This window comes from Saimiri boliviensis, chromosome 4 (genome assembly GCF_048565385.1).
Source record: "Saimiri boliviensis isolate mSaiBol1 chromosome 4, mSaiBol1.pri, whole genome shotgun sequence".
In the NCBI taxonomy this organism is placed as follows: Eukaryota; Metazoa; Chordata; class Mammalia; order Primates; family Cebidae; genus Saimiri; species Saimiri boliviensis.
The window spans coordinates 145,806,744-145,819,952 of NC_133452.1; the positions used below are offsets into that span (position 1 = coordinate 145,806,744).

The 13,209-nt window shown below is 44.1% G+C and overlaps 1 protein-coding gene and 1 pseudogene across 1 annotated transcript in view; both read right to left on the bottom strand.

Annotated features, from left to right (window-relative positions):
* The window catches only part of CAGE1 (cancer antigen 1), a 64,144-nt gene that overhangs the window by 10,506 nt on the left and 40,429 nt on the right, over window positions 1-13,209 (bottom strand). The gene's annotated exons all lie outside the window — the stretch shown is intronic.
* Window positions 4,052-7,057, bottom strand: LOC120361117 (putative inactive 1-aminocyclopropane-1-carboxylate synthase-like protein 2 pseudogene; annotated as a pseudogene).

Here is a 13,209-nt window from a genome sequence, read left to right on the forward strand (position 1 = left end):
CTCATGCCTGTAATTCCAGCACTTTAGAAGGCTGAGGCAGGCAGATCACAAGGTCAGTTCAAGACCAGCCTCACCAATATGCCGAAACCCCGTCTCTACTAAAAATACAAAAATTAGCTGGGCATGGTGGCAGATGCCTGTAGTCCCAGCTACTCAAGAGGCTGAGGCAGGAGAATTGCTTGAACCCAGAAGGCAGAGGCTGCAGTGTGATGAGATCGCACCACTGCACTCCAGCCTAGGTGACAGAGCGAGACTCTGTCTCAAGGAAAAAAAAAAAAAAAAAAAAAAAGAAACCTATACTCTTTCTTTTAGAGATATCACGCTTTTGTTTTAAAGAGATAAAGAGAAGTTGTCAAACCCAGGAACAGAAGATAATGTGAAACAGACTGTATATACCAAAATCCTGAGTCTATCATGCTTTATTAGTAGAGAAATAGCATGGAATAAATCTTTTGTATTTCGAGAATTGAAAAAAATGAGCACAACTCTTGAAGGAGGAAGATACCCAAGGAAAGAAAGTGCAAAGTGTTTCCAAGTGTGCAACAAAGCAACAGTGGAATATATTGATCCTGTGCTCCTGTGTGTAGAGCTGAGGGCAAAAAGCTATAACCTAAGCCTACCTAAATGGAGTCCTTGGTTTATTTTGGAGGAAGTCATGTCCTCCATAGAGAGAATGAGAGAACTGCTGAGAGCTAGAGGCAAGCAAAGCAGCACCACTGAATGGAGTGTAATGAGTGCTTTGATTTGCATGTGATGACATGAGTGTCTTCCATCCTTCCTTCCTGCCTTCCTCCCTCCCTCCCTCCTTTCCTTCTTCCTTTCTTTCTTTTTGAGAGTCTTGATCTGTCACCCAGGCTGGAGTGCAGTGGCACAATCTCAGCTCACTGCAACTCTGCCTCCCTGGTTCAAGTGATTCTCATGCCTCGGCTTCTCAAGTAGCTGGGATGACAGGTGTGCACCACCATGCTTGGCTAATTTTTGTATTTTTAGTAGACATGGGGTTTTGCCATATTAGCCAGTCTGGTCTGGAACTCCTGGATTCAAGTGAGCCTCTCACCTTGACCTCCCAAAGTGCTGGGATTGCAGGCATGAGCCACCATGCCCAGCTGACATGAACATATTTCATGTGCTTATTTGCCATCCATATATTTTCTCGGTGGACTCTCTACTAAAATCTTTGCCCATTTTTATTGTGTTACTTGCTTTCTTATGACTGAGTTTTGAGAGTTTGTTACATCTGGATAGAAGTTCTTTATCAGATACATTATTTGCAAATACGTTCCTCCAGACTATGGCTTGTCCTTTCATTTGTTAACAGCGTCTTTAGAAGAGCAGTTTTAGGCTGGGTGAGGTGGCTCACACCTATAGTCCCAGCACTTTGGGAGGCGGAGGTGGGCAGACCATGAGGTCAGGAGTTCAACAGCAGCCTGGCCAATATGGTGAAACCCTGTCTCTACTAAAAATAGAACAAAAAAATTTAGCCAGGCTTGGTGGCACACGCTTGTAGTCCCAGCTACTTAAGAGGCTGAGGCAGGAGAATGGCTTGAACCCGGGAGGCAGAGGTTGCAGTGAGCAGAGATTGCACCACTGCACTCCAGCCTGGGAAAGAGAGTGAGATTTTTGTCTCAAAAACAAACAAACAAATAAAAAAGCAGTTTTAAAATTTTGATGAAGTCGAATTTATCAAAATCTTTTCTGATGAATCATGCTTTTAGTGACATGTCTAAGAAATTGTTGCCTAACCCGAAGTCACAGAAATTTCCTCACATTTCCTGCTAGGTGTTTTATGGTTTTAGCCTTTATCTTTGGGTATATTATCCATTTTGCGTTTACTCTGTATGTGGTGGACTGTATAAAGCAAAGTTAATTTTTTTTGAAAATGGGTAATGATTTCAGCACCATTCGTTGAGAAGGCTATCCTTTTTCCACCTTGTTGCCTTTGTAACTTGGCCAAAAATCACTTGTCCATATACATGTGGGTCCAAGTCTGCATTGCCTGCTCTGTTCCATTGATTTTTATATTTTACAACAATGCTACACTGTTTTGATTATTGTTGCTCTATAAAAAGTTTCTCTCCCATTTTATCCACCTTTATCAGAGTTCTTTTGGCTATTCTGTGCCTTTTGAATTTCTGTATGAGTTTAGAATCAGCTTAAGTTCTAAAAAATATTTAGAATTGGAATTGCACTGAATCAATAAATAAACTTGGGGAAAATCTTAACAAAATTGACCAATGAAAGGGATATACCTCTCCATTTATTTAACTCTTCTTAATTTCTCTCAATGGTGTTTTGTAATATTTAGTGTACAAGTCTTTTACATACTTTTGCCAAATTTACCCTTATGTAGTTCATATTTTTGGTGCTATCAGATTTTTTTTTTTTTTATTTCTGATTGTCTGTTGCTAGTATATACAATAAAATACAGTGGACTTTTAACATATTGATATTGGATCCTGTAACCTTGCTAATCTTAATAGTCCTAGTAACTTTTTTGTAGAATCCATCAGATTCTCTACATAGACAATCATGTGTCTGTGAATAAATTCATTTTTTGCTTCATGTGCAGTCTGGATGAGTTTTCTTTTTCTTGCCTGCCTGTCCTAGACAGAATTTCTAGTACAATGTGAATTTACTGAAATGTCTTGTTCCTGATTATGAGAAAGCATTTAGTCTTTCATTAGTAAGTATAAGGTTGGTAGGCTTTTTGTAGGTGCTCTTTGTCCCTATTGAGAAAGTTCCTTTCTGTTCATAGGTTGTTTAGGTTTTTTTCATTAAGAATGACGTTGGATTTCGTCAAATGGTTTTCCTACTTATAGACATTATCATATGTTTTTTCTTTTTTAGTGTTTTTAATACGCTAACATTGATAGATACAATTGCTATTACACATAAAGCTGGCCCTTTTTTTGCCATGTAAGGTAACATTCACAGATTCCAGGGATTAGAACATGGATTTGCCATTTACTTTTACCTACCATTTTTCTTATGCCAACACTTTTCCTTTACTTTTCTTTATTTTTTTACTTCCATAGGTTTTTGGGGAACAGATGGTGTTTGGTTACATGAGTAAGTTCTTTTTTTTTTTTTTTTTTTTTTGAGACGGAGTTTCGCTCTTGTTACCCAGGCTGGAGTGCAATGGCGCGATCTCGGCTCACCGCAACCTCCGCCTCCCGGGCTCAGGCAATTCTCCTGCCTCAGCCCCCTAAGTAGCTGGGATTACAGGCACGTGCCACCACGCCCAGCTAGTTTTTTGCATTTTTAGTAGAGACGGGGTTTCACCATGTTGACCAGGATGGTCTCGATCTCTCGACCTCGTGATCCACCCGCCTCGGCCTCCCAAAGTGCTGGGATTACAGGCTTGAGCTACCGCGCCTGGCAGTTTTTTTTTTAAAATTTATTTATTATTATTATTATTATTATTATTATTTGAGACGGAGTTTCACTCTTGTTACCCAGGCTGGAGTGCAATGGCGCGATCTCGGCTCACCGCAACCTCCGCCTCCTGGGTTCAGGCAATTCTCCTGCCTCAGCCTCCTGAGTAGCTGGGATTACAGGCACGTGCCACCATGCCCAGCTAATTTTTTGTATTTTTAGTAGAGACGGGGTTTCACCATGTTGACCGGGATGGTCTCGATCTCTCGACCTCATGATCCACCCGCCTCAGCCTCCCAAAGTGCTGGGATTACAGGCTTGAGCCATCGCGCCTGGCAGTTCTTTTTTTTTTTTTTTTTTAATTTATTTCTTTATTATTATTATTATTATTATTATTTTTTTGAGATGGAGTTTCACTCTTGTTACCCAGGCTGGAGTGCAATGGCGCGATCTCGGCTCACCGCAACCTCCGCCTCCTGGGTTCAGGCAATTCTCCTGCCTCAGCCTCCTGAGTAGCTGGGATTACAGGCACGTGCCACCATGCCCAGCTAATTTTTTGTATTTTTAGTAGAGATGGGGTTTCACCATGTTGACCGGGATGGTCTCGATCTCTCAACCTCATGATCCACCCGCCTCGGCCTCCCAAAGTGCTGGGATTACAAGCTTGAGCCACCGCGCCCGGCCTATTTCTTTATTTTTTGATGAATAAGTTCTTTAGCAGTGATTTGTGAGATTTTGGTGTACTCATCACCCAAGCAGTATACAACTATACCCAATATGTAGTCTTTTATCCCTCACCCCCTCCCACCCTTCCCCCAAGCCCCCAAAGTCCATTGTATCATTCTTATGCCTTTGAGTCCTCATAGCTTAGCTCTCACTTATGAGTGAGAACATATGATGTTTGGTTTTCCATTCCTGAGTTACTTCACTTAGAATAATGGTCTCCAGTTCCATTCAAGTTGCTGCAAATACCATTATTTCATTCCTTTTTATGGCTGAATAGTATTCTGTGGTATATATATACCACAATTTGTTTATCCACTCATTGATTGACCGGCATCACATTGTGGTTGTGATTTGCATTTCTCTGATCATTAGTGATGTTGAGCATTTTTTCATGTGTTTGTTAGATATTTGCATGTCTTCTTTTGAGAACTGTCTATTCATGTCCTTAGCCCGCTTTTTGATGGGATTGATTTTTCTGGTTAATTTGTTTGAATTCCTTGTAGATTCTGGATATTAGTCCTTTGTCAACTGTATTGAGTGTGAAGCTTTCCTCCCACTCTGTGGGTTTTCTGTTTACTTTGCTAACTACTTCTTTTGCTGTGCAGAAACTTTTTAGTTTAATTAAGTTCCACCTATTTATCAGTTTTTTAGAAAGAAAATATATAATTTATTAGATATTGACTATAAAAATAAACCATCTAAATAGGGGCCCAGAGAGCTTCCTTTATTTCTCTTGGTGCCTCCAGGCTTTCCCACCCCAACTCCAGTAAAAACATTTTGCATATGCAATGGCTAACAAAGACTAAAAAGATGCAAAGCTTCCAAAGATAGCAGGCACCCAGCTTAAGGAGGGTGATGACTGGGTCAGATAAGATCTTCTCGGAGGAGCCCACCATTTTCTCAGTTGCAGCACTGACACAAAGACACCCTAGCCTTCTGAATCAGAGGCTGACATTAGGGGGTCCCTGAGCAAGTGACGTGCTGGAGTGGCTGGTTGCGAGGCAGACAATCTACTCCCTCAACACATCCTCCAACTGCTTCACTATCAAAGCGCGCTTCTGCTTCTGCAGCACGTTATGGAACTGATGTATGGTCAGTTTTATTCAGGGGAGCTCATCTGCAAAGACGCAGTGGAACTAGCCTGGTTCCTTATGCATGTAAGCTTTGCCACAGGGTAACAGCAGCTTGTGAGAGGAGCTGTTCTTCAGATGTACAGGGATCCAGGTACTTTTTCAAGTTGATCCATAGAGGCCAGAGCTGCAGTTGTGAAAGGGGATTCTCAAGGCCTTCAGCTTGGCAGTGATGTACTTGTGAGCTTCTCAGAGCTGGTAGTGATTCGTGGGCAGGTACACTTTGTCAACCCATTCTGTGTTCTGGAGCAGCTGACGCAGCTTGTGCTGGGCGATGCCAGATATACTGTGGAGGTAGCTGAAGGTGCTTATAGCAAAGGTCACCTCCTTTGTGGGTGTACAGAGCACCAAAGAGGAAGCTAGAGATGCCAAATTCCTCACTGGTGTCCCAGATCACATGGGTCCTATTGTGATCAGGCAAAGTTTTCATGCTCAGGACACTGTGGAATGTGATGGCTTCATCAAACACAGAGAGCATGTAAATCTCATCTATGATCATATGTAGGTGATACCTTTTGGCAAATTCCAGGTATTCCATCAGCAAGTTTGGAGAGTAGATGTTACCCACAGGATTCTGAAGGTTGATTAGTACAACGCCTTGGAACTTTTTCTGCTCAAGCCTAGCTTCAAGCAGGACTTCCTCTAACTTGTTCACAGTGAGCTGGAAAGGATGGGTGTTTGTATCAGTGATCTCACTCTCCAGGTGGACAACTCAACCTTCATGTACAGGCAGAGGCTAAAGTCAGAGCCACTATAGAAGGGGGCAGGGACCAGGAAGGCCTCGCCTGGATCACACAGAACCATGGCGAGGGCAAGAAGACAGAGCAGCAGCCATTTAGAACAACCACATTTTCCTGGATCGAGTCAGCCAGGTGACTTGCAGTAGCAGGTCAGGAACTGGGCCATGTCCTCTCGTAGGAACAGCTGCCCTTTCCAATCAAGGTACTGTAGCAAGGCGTCCTCAATGCAGGTCATGTCACTTTCTTGCAATCTTTCAGTCGTCAGATCAATGCAGAGCTTGTTCTGACTGGTGCCCAAGGTGTTCTTGTCCTTACAATAGCTGTCTTTTTGGTAGGCACTGTAGTCCTGGAAGCTTGACTGATAGAAGACAGAGATGTTAATCCCACAGTTGGATAGGTCACGGCTGACAAAGACAGCTTCATAATCACTCAGTTGGGGAACTGGATCAGACTGCCCCAACAATTGGGCCCCCTGCATGGGGGGGCCCAATCTGACATTGCCCCTAGAGTCCTGGGAAGGAAGAGGTACTTGGGAGTTCCAGGCCGATTGTGGCCCTAGACTATAGGGGAGCTGATCATCTGGCACATTAAGTGACCCAGAAGGGCTTCCTGCTCATGGATGGCCTGTGTGTGCTTCTGTTCTTCCAGCGGCAGGCCCTGCCTGCTTGTCAGCTGCATCAAGTGCAAGTGCAGCATCATCTCCAACAGCTAGGTGTGGATGCTCTGGTCTAGGAGGACCTGGCCTCTCATTTGGCCAGAGGGCACAGGAAGGGTGTCTGACTGATGACTCAGACTCCGGGTATCTCTACTGTCCCCCGCAGGCTGGCTGGCACCTCTGTCTGTTTCCACTCATCTTCTCTCCAGCCTAAAGCCTGACTGAGCAAACCGTCCTTGACTGTCAGCGCTCAGGGACCTGCTCTACTGCCCCCCTCCTCAATGAATGTGTTTATCATTGTTTTTTTTTGCATTTGCTTTTGGGTTCTTGGTCATGAAGTCTTTGCCTAAGCTAATGTCTATAAGGGTTTTTCCCATGTTATCTTCCAGGATTGTTACGATTTCAGGTCTTAGACTTAAGTCCTTGTTCATCTTGAGTTAATTTTTGTTTAAGGTGAGAGATGAGGATCCAGTTTCATTTTTCTACATGTGACTTGCCAATTATCTCAGTGCCATTTGTTGAACAGGGTGACCTTTCCCCACTTTATGTTTTTGTTTGCTTTATTGAAAATCAGTTGGCTGTATCTATGCCAACACTTTTTCATTAAACAAGAAAAAGAAGTCAAAGAAATACAATAGGATTGTGACTATAAATAAAGGCAGCACTAATATTATTTTTACTATATACTGAAATGCAGCTTCTTGTGGGGTTTACAAGTTTTAGGGGTAAATAAATGTTCACCTTATTCTCTGTGATCAAGGTATAAAATCGCATGGATTTTTAAAAGAATGTTCAATCCAATCAAACTTTTTGATCATCCTTTATGCAAACTAGAATGAAACTTAGAAAGAAAAGTTGTGGATTTACACTCTAAAATCTTCTGTGATTTTTGATATGGTTTTGCATGGAAAAGCATTTACAGGGCTTTCATGTGAGGAGAAATCACAGTTGCTATGACAGGGCAGTGAGCTGTCATTTATTAATTCATTGTTGCCTGTAGGAGATATGGCACTGGAAGTATTCTTCTAGGACTCTGTTGGCACTCTGTGGATAGTGAATAGTAAATAAGTTAATGTGGAAGACTTTGATGAGTGGCTTCAAAAACTATAGATTGGCCAGGCGCGGTGGCTCAAGCCTGCAATCCCAGCACTTTGGGAGGCCGAGGCGGGTGGATCACGAGGTCAAGAGATCGAGATCATCCTGGTCAACAAAGTGAAACCCCGTCTCTACTAAAAAAAAAAAAAAAAAAAAAAAAAAAAATTAGTGGGTCATGGAGGCGCGTGCCTGTAATCCCAGCTACTAGGAGGCTGAGGCAGGAGAATTGCCTGAACCCAGAAGGCAGAGGCTGCAGTGAGCTGAGATCGCGCCATTGCACTACAGCCTGGGTAACAAGAGCGAAACTCCGCCTCACCAAACAAACAAACAAACAAACAAACAAAAAACCTATAGATTATGATCAGAGATCACACGATGGGTAGGAATGGAATAGATGATCACCTTGAATAACAAGGTAGCAGGGCTTGATAAAATGGAGTCCAGGACAGGAAAAGAACTGGGACATTTTTATGAGAAGATCCACCTCTCACCAGAATGATGTAATGGCTGTGATGGGGACTACGATAGAAAGAACAAGTCTCAAATTTTGTAGGAAGGTGTTTCAGAACCAGAAATGTTTAGAGCAGGGACTTCTACATCTGAAACATACAGATCTGGACATGAGCGTTAGAGAGAAAGTGGTATTCGGGAATGAGAGATGCATGGCTACTCGAATCTCTAGAACTGTGGAAAAGCTATTGACTCAGACTCAGAGGACAGTGAATGCATCTCTAAGGAAATGACATTTCAGCAGATGTGAAGACGGTTCAGGATAAAGGGGGTGAAACCAGCCTGAGCGTTCCAGGCAGAGCAACATGCTAAAACCTGGAGGCAAAAGGGATATGGTACATTTGAAAAAGTGTAGTATTTCAAGTGTGGCAAAAGCAAGTCAGGGAATGGTAAGATGAGATCAGAGAGGCAGGGAGGAGCTTGATCATGAAGAAACCTGTAGGCCATGTTAAGGATTTTTTGCTTTTACCTAAGGTGATGGAAAATCATCAAAGTTTTTTAAGATATGAAATGGCATACTCATATTTATATTTCAGAAAGATCACTCTGGCTGCATATACAGAATGGACTTCACCAACCATTTTTCTTTTAGTCTTTTAGAAAAATAAAATGTCACTAATAGCTTTTGTAGTAGACAGTCGTTTCTAAAGTCCAAGGCCTACGAATTGAAAAATTATAGTATAGTCAGCCGGGCGCAGTGGCTCAAGCCTGTAATCCCAGCACTTTGGGAGGCCGAGGCGGGTGGATCACGAGGTCGAGAGATCGAGACCAACCTGGTCAACATGGTGAAACTCCGTCTCTACTAAAAATACAAAAAATTAGCTGGGCGTGGTGGCGCGTGCCTGTAATCCCAGCTGCTCAGGAGGCTGAGGCAGGAGAATTGCCTGAACCCAGGAGGCGGAGGTTGCGGTGAGCCGAGATCGCGCCATTGCACTCCAGCCTGGGTAAGAAGAGCGAAACTCCGTCTTAAAAAAAAAAAAAGAAAAATTATAGTATAGTCTATGAATACATTTGAAGAACAATACCTCAAACTCTATTAAATTTTAGCAGAGTCAATAGACTAGCACCAATTTAAGAGAACATTGTTCTGATGATGTGTGTATTTGATGATTTTTTAAAATTTTAGGTAAATCTATAAAGTGAAAGCAAGTTTATCAAGAAAGTAAAGGAATAAAAGAATGGCTACTCCATAGGCAGAGCAATCTGATAATTTTTGAAGCAGTGTATACCTTTTTTTTTTTTTTTTTTTTTTGAGACGGAGTTTCGCTCTTGTTACCCAGGCTGGAGTGCAATGGCGCGATCTCGGCTCACCGCAACCTCCGCCTCCTGGGTTCAAGCAATTCTCCTGCCCCAGCCTCCTAAGTAGCTGGGATTACAGGCACGCACCACCATGCCCAGCTAATTTTTTGTATTTTTAGTAGAGACGGGGTTTCACCATGTTGACCAGGATGGTCTCGATCTCTCGACCTTGTGATCCACCCGCCTCGGCCTCCCAAAGTGCTGGGATTACAGGCTTGAGCCACCGTGCCCGGCGTATACCTTTTAATGAGACTAAAGCTAATTCACTATAATTAAACAGAAAGACTGTTCTTCATGGATATAACAGACTAGATTTGATTTTTTATAAAGTAAATCAGGGCCAGGTGCAGTGGCTCACGCCTGTAACACCAGCACTTTGGGACGCCATGATGATAGGATTGAGTCCAGGAGTTCAAGACCAGCCTAGGCAACACAGAGAGATCCCGTTTCTAAAAAAAAATACAGGGGGGAAAAAAAAAAAAAAAAAAAAAAAGGCATGCTGGTGCATGCGTGTAGTCCCAGCTACTTGCAAGGCTGAGGTGGGAGCATCACTTGAGCTCAGGAGATGGAGATTACAGTGAGCCAAGATTGCACTACTGTACTCCAGCCTGGGCAACAGAGCCAGACCCTGTCTCAAAAAACAAAAAAGTTGGCCAGGCGCAGTGGCTCACACCTGTAATCTCAGCACTTTGGGAGGCTGAGGCAAGTGGAACATTTGAGGCCAGGAGTTCAAGACCAGCCTGGCCAAGATTGCAAAACCCTGTCTTAAAAAAAAAAAAAAAAAAAAAGCCAGGTGTGGTAGCCCATGCCTGTGGTCCCAGCTACTCAGGAGGCGGAGGCAGGAGAATCGCTTGAGCCTGGGACACTGAGATTGTGCCACTGCACTCCAGCCTGGGCAACGGAGCAAGACTCTGTCTTAAAAGAAAGAAAAGAAAAGAAAAGAAGGAAGGAAAGAAAGAAAGAAAAGAAAGAAAGAAATAAAGGGAAGAAGGAAGGAAAGAAGGAGGAAAGGAAGGAAGGAAGGAAGGAAGGAAGGAAATTCTAATAAGCAGCCACAGTTGACAACGCTTATGATAAAGCCTATAGAATTCAGATATCTGAAGCCTATGGTCTCTTCTTCAACACAAATTGGATCAACCACTCAACTGAAATATACTTAAAAAAATTTTTCTTTCTTTCCACCCAAGCCCTGCAGAACATATTCATTTTTTAATTTAAAAACAACTGGGGCATCTTCATGGTGGATGCGAGGCAGGACTAGACTGCAGCTCCAACTAGGACCGACAGAGCAGTGTGTGGAGGCTCACATCATGAAGTTTAGCTCCAGAATGACTGCAAGAATAAGTTAGGAATCCTGAGAGCACCCATAGACCCTCTGAAGGAAGCGGACTGCTCCTGCAGGAGCCAGGAGACACCCCAAATACTGTGAGGACCCAAACTATGAAGTGGGAAAGGGAGACCCTCCTCTCCCAAACCCATACACCAACTGAAGAAAATGAAGGTCTAGTTTGCAAGAGAAGTTTTTGACCTTACCTGCAGCTGAATCAATTTAGAGAGCCGAGCGAAACACAGGGGAAGAGGAAGCAGCGGGAAAGGCCTTAAGAGCTTGCTGGGTCCCCAAGCAGGCCATTTCTCCCTGGCACCACAGGAATCCTTTGGGAGGGCAGCCAGAGGCTTAGGGGGCGGGGAACGCCACAGGGAGAAGGAAGTCTCCAACTGAAGTCGGTAAAAATTTGAATTGAGCAAGAGGCCGCTATTCCAGAACTTGGGGGAGGGCAGGAATCCAGTTTGCAGACTCCATAGATAGGAAAAGAACCAAAGCCCTGTTCTTTCACAACTGGGAGGCAGGTAGCCTGGGGCAAGTTTTCAAGCCCTGCTCACCCACTGCCTGGAAACAGACTTGGGGCTGTTAGAGGGGGCATGGTGAAAGTGAGACAGGCTCTTGGGATTGTGTGGGAGCTGGGTGAAGCCTGTGACTGTGGCTTTCCCCCACTTCCCTGACAACTTGCATGACTTAGCAGAAGCAGCCATAATCCTCCCAGGTACACAACTCCAGTGACCTAGGAATCTTATCCCCATCCCCCACAGCAGCTGCAGACAGACCCACCCAGGCAGAGTCTGAGCTCAGACACGCCTAGCCCTGCCCCCACCTGATGGGCCTTCCCTATCCCACCCTGGTAGCTGAAGACAAAGGACATATATTCTTGGGAGTTCTAGGGCCCTGCCCACCACGGGTTCCTCTCCACACTACTACAGCTGATGCTGTCTGGAAAGTGTCACCTCCTTGCAGGAGGCCCACCAGCACAAAAATAAAACATTAAACCACCAAAGCTAAGAACCCTCACAGAGTCCATTTTACCCCACTGCCACCTCCATTGGAACAGGATATCTGTGCTGATATCCACAGACAGTTCACATCACAAGAGTCTGTGCAGACAACCCCCAGTACCAGCCTGAAGCCAGAGAGACTTGCGGGATGGCTAGACCCAGAAGAGAGATGAACAATCACTGCAGTTTGGCCCATAGGAAGCCACATCCATAGGGAAAGGGGGAGAGTATTACATCAAAGGAACACCCTGTGGGACAAAAGAATCTGAACAACGGCCTTCAGCCCTAGACCTTCCCTCTGACAGAGCCTGCCCGAATGAGAAAGGACCAGGAAACCAATTCTAGTAATATGACAAAACAAGACTCTTTAATATCCCCCCAAAAATCACACTAGCTCACCAGCAGTGGATCCAAATCAAGAAGAAATTCCTAATTTATCTGAACAAGAATTCAGGAATTTAGTTATTAAGCGAATCAGGCTGGCACCAGAGAAAGGTGAAGCCCAATGCAAGGAAATTCAAAAAATGATAAAAGTGAAGGGAGAAATATTCAAGAAAATAGATAGCTTAAAGAAAACAAGAAAACCTTCAGGAAACACTGGACACACTTAGAGAAATGCAAAATGCTCTGGGAAGTCTCAGCAATAGAATTGAACAAGTAGAAGGAAGAAATTCAGAGCTAGAAGACAAGGTCTTTGAAGTAACCCAATCCAACAAAGACAAAGAAAATAGAATAGGAAAATAGGGCTGGGCGCGGTGGCTCAAGCCTGTAATCCCAGCACCTTGGGAGGCTGAGGTGGGTGGATCACGAGGTCAAGAGATCGTGACCATCCATCCTGGTAAACATGGTGAAACCCCATCTCTACTAAAAATCCAAAAAAATTAGCTGGGCATGGTGGCGTGTGCCTGTAATCCCAGCTACTCAGGAGGCTGAGGCAGGAGAATTGCCTGAACCCAGGAGGCGGAGGTTGCGGTGAGCGGAGATCGCGCCATTGCACTCCAGCCTGGGTAACAAGAGTGAAACTCCGTCTCAAAAAAAAAAAAAAAAAAGAAAATAGGAACAAAGCTTCCAAGAAGTCTGGGAGGCTTAGAAGTCAACCAAACCTAGCTGGGCGCGGTGGCTCACGCCTGTAATCCCAGCACTTTGGGAGGCCAAGGTGGGTGGATCACAAGGTCAAGAGATCAAGACCATCCTGGCCAACATGGTGAAACCCTGTCTCTACTAAAAACACAAAAAATTAGCCGGACGTGGTGGCACATGCCTGTAATCCCAGCTACTTGGGAGGCTGAGACAGGAGAATCACTTGAACCCAGGAGGCGAAGGTTGCAACAGTGAGCTGAGAATGTGCCAC